Source organism: Chiloscyllium plagiosum, unplaced genomic scaffold (genome assembly GCF_037043375.1).
Source record: "Chiloscyllium plagiosum isolate Xiang-an unplaced genomic scaffold, Cpla_swu_hap1 HiC_scaffold_7, whole genome shotgun sequence".
NCBI lineage: Eukaryota > Metazoa > Chordata > Chondrichthyes > Orectolobiformes > Hemiscylliidae > Chiloscyllium > Chiloscyllium plagiosum.
In genome coordinates, this window is record NW_028270145.1 from 108,006,270 (window position 1) to 108,014,279 (window position 8,010).

Below are 8,010 nucleotides of genomic sequence, written 5' to 3' on the forward strand. Positions count from 1 at the left end.
CCCCTCCCCCTCCTTTCTCCCTCCCCTCCCCCTCCCTTCCTCTCCCCTCCCCTCCTCTCCTCTCCCCTCCCCCTCCCCTTCCCCTCCCCCTCCCCTCTCCCTCCCCTCCCCCTCCCTTCCCTCTCCCCTCCCCTCCCTCTCCGCTCCCCTCCCCCTCCCCCTCCTCTCCCTCACCCCTCCCCCTCCTCTCCCTCTCCCCTCCCCCTCCTCTCCCTCTCCCCTCCTCTCTCTCTCCCCTCCCCTTCCCCTCCCCTCTCCACCTCCTTCCTTCCCTCTCCCCACCTCTCCCCTCCCCTCCCCCCTTTCCCCTCCCTCTCTCCCCTCCCCCCCCTCCCCTCCTCCCCTCCCCTCTCCCCTCCCCCCTCGCCTCCCCCCTCTTCCTCTCCCCTCCCCTCCCCCTCTCCCTCTCCCCTCCATCCCCCTCCCCTCCCCTCTCTTCCTCCCCCTCCCCCCTTCCACTCCCCCTCCCTTCCCTCTCCCTCCCCTCCCCTCCCCCTCCCTTCCTTCTCCCCTCCCCTCCCCTCCCCTCGCTTCCCTCTCCCTCCCCTCCCCTTCCCTCCCCTCCCCTCCCTCTCCGCTCCCCTCCCCCTCCCCTCCCCCCTCCCCTTCCTCACCCCCTCCCCTCCCCTCCCTCTCCCCCTCCACCTCCCCCTCCACCTCCCTCCCCTCTCCCCTCCCCCTCTCCCCTCCCCTCCTCCCTCTCCCCCCCTCCCCTCCCCTCCCCCTCTCCCCACCCCTCCCCCCTCCCCCTCCCCCTCTCCTCCACCTCCTCTCCCTTTCCCCACCCCCTCCTCTCCCTCTCCCCACCCCCTCCACTCTCTCCCCCTCCACTCTCTCCCCCTCCCTCTCCCCTCCCCCTCCTCTCCTCTCCCCCACCCCTCCTCTCCCTCTCCCCACCCCCTCCTCTCCCTCTCCCCACCCCCTCCACACTCTCCCCCTCCACTCTCTCCCCCGCCACTCTCTCCCCCGCCACTCTCTCACCCGCCACTCTCTCACCCACCACTCTCTCACCCTCTCCCCTCTCCCTTCTCCCCTCCACTCTCTCCCCCTCCACTCTCTCCCCCGCCACTCTCTCCCCCGCCACTCTCTCACCCGCCACTCTCTCATCCGCCACTCTCTCCCCCTCTCCCTTCTCCCCCTCACCTCCCCATCCACTCTCTCCGCTCCCCCTCCACTCTCTTCCCCCTTCCCCTTTCCCCTTTCCCCCTTCACTCTTCCCCCTCCACTCTTTCCCTCCCTCCCCCTTCCCCCCCTTCCCCTCCCCCTCCCCCGCCCCATCGCCCACTACCACCCCCCATTCCCACTCCCACCCCCCACTCCACTCCCCACCCCCACTCCCACTCCCACTCCCCACCCCCCATTTCCCCATTTCCCAAGCCCCACTCCCCACTCCATACCCCCATTCCCCACTCCCCACCCCCACTCCATTTTCCCCCTCCCCTCCCCTTTCTCCCTGCCCCCTCCCCTTTCCCCCTTTTCCCTCCCCTCCCCCTACCCCTCCCTTCCCTCTCCCCTCCCCGTTCCCCTTCCACACTATATTCCCCTCCCCTTTTTCCCCCTCCCCCTCACTCTCTGCTCCCCCACTCCCATCCCTCACTCCCATCCCCCACTCCTATCCCCCACTCCCACCCCCACTCCACTCCCCACTCCCACCCCCCACTCCACCCCACCCACCCCCCACTCCCACCCCCCACCCACTCCCCACCCCACACCCACTCGCCACTCCCCACACCCCATTCGCCACTCCCCACCCCCCACCCATTCCCCCCCCATCCCACTCCCACTCCCCACCCCCATTGCCCACCCATCTGGTCCTCCAAAACCCTCCCTCTCCTCCACCTCACCCCCTCCCTCCCTCCCTCCCAAATCCCACTCCCCCCTCCCTCCCTTTTCCCTTCCCGTTTCCCCCTTTCCCCCTCCCCCTTCCCCCCCTCCACCTTCTCCCCTCCCTTCCCCTCCCCCTCCCCCCTCCACCTTCTCCCCTCCCCTTCCCCTCCCCCTCCCCCCCTCCACCTTCTCCCCTCCCCTTCCCCTCCCCCTCCACCTTCTCCCCTCCCCTTCCCCTCCCCCTCTCCCCTCCCACTTCTCCCCTCTCCCTCCCCTCCCCTTCCCTCTCCCTCCCCCTCCCCTCCCCCCTCCCTCTCCCCTCCCCCCCTTCCCTCCCCTTCCCCCTCCCCCTCCCCCTCCCCCTCCGCTCCCCTTCCGTCCCCACCCTTCCCTCCCCCTTCCCTCCCCCCCCCTCTTCCCCCCCAAGATGTCATTGTTGTAGGGAAGAGTGGCTACCGTTTCTGGGCCTGTTTTTTCTGCTTGTTTGAGTTTGTTGCTGAGAAATCAGCAGACTGTATTCATTGGGCACCTGTTTGTTTTGAATACATTGGATAGTTAATTTTTTTCTGCTATTTGTTGTTCCTCTGTGCTGCAGTGTGTAGTGGCTTGTTGAAATAGCGTTCTAATGCAGCTTCATTGTGGATGTTGGATGACTACTTCTGTAGTTCAGTATTTGGTGTGTATATAATTTTCTTGTAGATGCTGGTTTGAAGTTCTCCATTGACTGTTCCATCTACTGTGACACCTACGAATGGCAATTTGTTGTTGCTTTTCTCCTCTTTTGTGAAGTTTATGCCAGTAAAAGTATTATTGATGGTCTTGAAGGTTTCTCTAATTTGTTTCATTTAGTGATGACAAAGATGTCATCCACAGAGTGGACCCAAAGTTTGGGTTGGACAATTGGCCTGATGAAGGGCTTATGCCTGAAACAATTCTCCTGCTCCTCGGATGCTGCCTGACCTGCTGTGCTTTCCCAACACCACGCTCTTGATGCTGATTTCCAGCATCTGCAGTCCTCACTTTGTCCTGGTTGGCAGAGCTGTTTGTTCGAGTGTCTGCCTTACTGCCTCTGCTCAGAACCCTGATATCGGAGATCCCATGGGTGTTCCGTTGGTTTGTCTGTAGGCTTTGTTATTGAAAGTAAAGTGGGTGGTCCACTAACTTGATGATATTGTCCTTGCTGATGAAGTTGGTGGTGTCTGGTGTATGTGTCTTTGGTTCTTCTAATAGTGTAGTCAGTGTTTCCTTGGCCAAGTTGATGTTGATTGATATGAATAGGGCTGTTATATCAAAGGATTATTTCATCCTCTTGGTGTCTTTTGTGTTCAGGAACTCTTGGGTGGAGTGGAAGGAGTGGTGTGAGTCTTCCACTAAGTGTTTTAATCTTTGGTGTAGTTCTTTGGCTAATCTGTATGTTGGTGTTCCAGATAGCACGACTATGGGTCTGAGGGCTGTGACTTTTGGGTAATCCGTAGAAGTGTGGTGTGTTGGATCTGTATGGTCTCATTTTGACGTAACAAATCTGGACACTGTCCAGGACAAAGTGTCCCAATGAGTGGCTCCCTAGTCACTAATTTCAACATCCATTCCATTTATTACACATTAGCAATTTTTCCAATGAAGGGCTTTTGCCTGAAACATCAACTCTCCTGCTCCTTGGATGCTGCCTGACCTGTTGTGCTTTTCCAGCACCACGCTCTCGACACACATCAGCAGTATGCAGCCCCTACAGAACACAATGCAAAAACTCACATTTGACACTATCTTCCAAACCCAAGACCTTTATTGCCTAGAAATATAAAGGCAGTAGATGCATGGGAATATCACATTTGTAAGATGCCTCCAAACCACATATTGTCTTGACTTTGAATCGCAATGTCATTCTTTCATTGTTGCTGAGTCAAAATTCCGGAACTCTCCGTGATGGCAGTCTGGGTCCATTTACATACCAAGGACTGTAGCATGTCAGGAGGTGGTTCATCATCATCTCAATGGTATTTAGGGATGGGCAATAAATGCTGACTTAGCCAGTGACACCAACATCCCATGAATGAATTAAGTAAAAGAATAGTACAAATCATTGTATCTACTGCAGTAAAACTGCAGTAGTTTGAGCATAATTAGATTCCAGTTACCAACAAACAGCTGTGAACTGTTGACATATAAATCTACAATTGAAACTCTAGGTGCCTTATAAAAACAAGGTCACCACCTCCTCTCCTGGAGATCTGAATCCTTCAAGTTATCTTTTTCACACCTGCAGACTGATTGGTTCCATGGGTGCCAGTCATTGGTCTGCCAACAGAGCGAGGGACACAAAGTTAAGGTGACATAGAAGATGCACAAAAAGCAGATTAACATTAGGTTTGAAATTTGAGAGGTCCATTCATCACTCTGGTAATAGCAGGGAAGAAGCTGTTCTTGAATCTGTTGGTACGTGTGTTCAAGCTTCTGCATCTTCTGCCCGATTGAAGAGGTTGGAAGAGATTATAACCAGGGTGGGAGGGGTCTCTGGTGATGTTGGTTGCTTTTCTGAGGCAGTGGGAAGTACTGGTGGAGTCAATGAGTGAAAGGCTGGCTTGCATGATGGCCTGGGCTGTGTTCACAGCTCTCTGTAGTTTGTTACGGTCCTGGACAGAGCAGTTGTTATACCAGGCCATGATGCACCCAGATAGGATGCTTTTTAATGGTGCATCTATAAAGATTGGTGAGGGTCCTTATGGACATGCTGAATTTCCTTAGCATCCTGAGGAAGAAGAGGCATTGTTGTGCTTTCTTGACCATGACATCAACATGAGTGGTCCAAGACAGATTGTTGGTGATCGTCACTCCCAGGAACTGGAAGCTCTCAACTCTCTGCTCCATTGATGTAGACAGGGGCATGTCCTCCTCCGTCTTCTTCCTGAAGTCAATGATCAGCTCGTTAGTTTTGCTGATGTTGAGGGAGAGCTTGTTATCTTTACACCACACCACCAAGCACTCTCTCTTTCCTGTATTCTGTCTCATCATTGCTTGAAATCCAGCCTACAACAGTGGTGTCATTAGCAAACTTGGAGATGGATGTGATTTGGCCACACAGTCATGAGTGTGCGGCGAGTACAGTCATGAGTGTGCGCGGAGTACAGTCATGAGTGTGCGGGGAGTACAGTCATGAGTGTGCGGGGAGTACAGTAAAGGGCAGAGTACACAGCCTTGCTGGGCAGTGTTGAGGATTGTTGTGAAGCACGTGCTGTTGCCTATCCTCACTGATTGCGGTCTGTGCATCAGGAAGTTGAGAGTTCAGTTGTGGGCGGGGGAGGGGGGAGCAGAGACCTAGGTTTTGGTGTTTGATGATTGGTTTGGTTGGGATTATTGTGTTGAAAGTGGAGTTGTAGTCAGTAAGTAGAAACTGATGTAGATATCCTCAGAAACATAGAATCTCTGCAGTATAGAAGCAGGGCATTCAAACCCATCGAGCCTGCACTGACCCTCCAAAGTGAATCCCACCTAGTCCTATCCCCCCCACCCTACCCCTGTAACCCTGCATGCATTTCCATGGCTAATCCACCTAACCTACATATCTCTGGACACTATGAGCAACTTCGTATGGCCAATCTACCTAGCCTTTGCGGGAGGAAACCAAAGAAACCCTGTCTGATGCAGGGAGAACGTGCAAACTCCATACAGTCACCTGAGGATGGAATTGAACCCGGATCCCCCATGTTGTGCAGCAGCTGTCCTTGCCACAGTGCGGCCTTTTGTTATACTTGCTATCAGATCTTTCAGGAGTCAGTGTAGGGCTAGGGAAATAGAGTGGGACCTGTTGCAAAGGATGGAGGCGGGGAGGGAGGCTGGAGCTGATATGAGATCTAAAGTGTGGTGCTGGAAAAGCAAATCCGGTCAGGCAGCATCAGAGGAGCAGGAGGGTTTGACATTTACAGCATAAACTCTTCATCAGGACCTGGCCTGCTGTGCTTTTCCAGCGCCACACTTTTCAACTCTGGTCTCCAGCATCTGCAGTTCTCACTTTCTCCCTGTGTATAAATAAGCCCTTGGTTGGTTGGTTGGTTCCAGGGAACTTTCCAAGTGCTGGCAAAGAGTGTTTCCAACAGGATAAGCAAGGTGCAATGTTTCCAACGGAGTACGGTGTTGGCTTTCGAGGCGAATTAAATGGATCCGCGTTTGAGAACACATTCCTAAAGCAAGTCAGGTCAGGTCAGGTCAGGTCAGACGCGCCCACTGCTTTGTAGGGTGACCTTGCCAAATGGGGATGGCGTGGCAGACCGCCCAGCTGCAGGAGCTGTTTACCCCCGGGGGCAGCGTTCAGTGGGACTCAGGGCGAGGTCCGACAGCACACACACACACACACAGAGAGAGAGAGGGCTGTGAGTCTGACAGCACACACACACACACACACACACAGAGAGAGAGAGAGAGAGGGCTGTGAGTCTGACAGCACACACACACACACACAGAGAGAGAGAGAGAGAGGGCTGTGAGTCTGACAGCACACACACACACAAACACACACAGAGAGAGAGAGAGAGGGCTGTGAGTCTGACAGCACACACACACACAAACACACACAGAGAGAGAGAGAGAGGGCTGTGAGTCTGACAGCACACACACACACAAACACACACAGAGAGAGAGGGAGAGGGCTGTGAGTCTGACAGCACACACACACACAAACACACACAGAGAGAGAGAGAGAGGGCTGTGAGTCTGACAGCACACACACACACAAACACACACAGAGAGAGAGAGAGAGGGCTGTGAGTCTGACAGCACACACACACACACACACACAGAGAGAGAGGGCTGTGAGTCTGACAGCACACACACACACACACACACAGAGAGAGAGAGAGAGAGGGCTGTGAGTCTGACAGCACACACACACACAGAGAGAGAGAGGGCTGTGAGTCTGACAGCACACACACACAAACACACACAGAGAGAGAGAGAGAGGGCTGTGAGTCTGACAGCACACACACACACAAACACACACAGAGAGAGAGAGAGAGGGCTGTGAGTCTGACAGCACACACACACACACACACACAGAGAGAGAGAGAGAGAGGGCTGTGAGTCTGACAGCACACACACACACACAGAGAGAGAGGGAGAGGGCTGTGAGTCTGACAGCACACACACACACACACAGAGAGAGGGAGAGGGCTATGAGTCTGACAGCACACACACACACACACACAGAGAGAGGGAGAGGGCTGTGAGTCTGACAGCACACACACACACACACACAGAGAGAGAGAGAGAGGGCTGTGAGTCTGACAGCACACACACACACAGAGAGAGAGGGAGAGGGCTGTGAGTCTGACAGCACACACACACACAGAGAGAGAGAGAGAGGGCTGTGAGTCTGACAGCACACACACACACACACACACACACAGAGAGAGAGAGAGGGCTGTGAGTCTGACAGCACACACACACAGAGAGAGAGAGAGAGAGGGCTGTGAGTCTGACAGCACACACACACACAGAGAGAGAGGGAGAGGGCTGTGAGTCTGACAGCACACACACACACACACAGAGAGAGAGGGCTGTGAGTCTGACAGCACACACACACACACACAGAGAGAGAGAGAGGGCTGTGAGTCTGACAGCACACACACACACACACACACACAGAGAGAGAGAGGGCTGTGAGTCTGACAGCACACACACACACACACACACACAGAGAGAGAGAGGGCTGTGAGTCTGACAGCACACACACACACACACACAGAGAGAGAGAGAGGGCTGTGAGTCTGACAGCACACACACACACACAGAGAGAGAGAGAGGGCTGTGAGTCTGACAGCACACACACACACACACACAGAGACAGAGAGGGCTGTGAGTCTGACAGCACACACACACACACAGAGAGAGAGAGAGGGCTGTGAGTCTGACAGCACACACACACACACACACAGAGAGAGAGAGGGCTGTGAGTCTGACAGCACACACACACACACACACAGAGAGAGAGAGAGGGCTGTGAGTCTGACAGCACACACACACACACACACACACACACACAGAGAGAGAGAGGGCTGTGAGTCTGACAGCACACACACACACAGAGAGAGAGAGAGGGCTGTGAGTCTGACAGCACACACACACACAGAGAGAGAGAGAGGGCTGTGAGTCTGACAGCACACACACACACAGAGAGAGAGAGAGGGCTGTGAG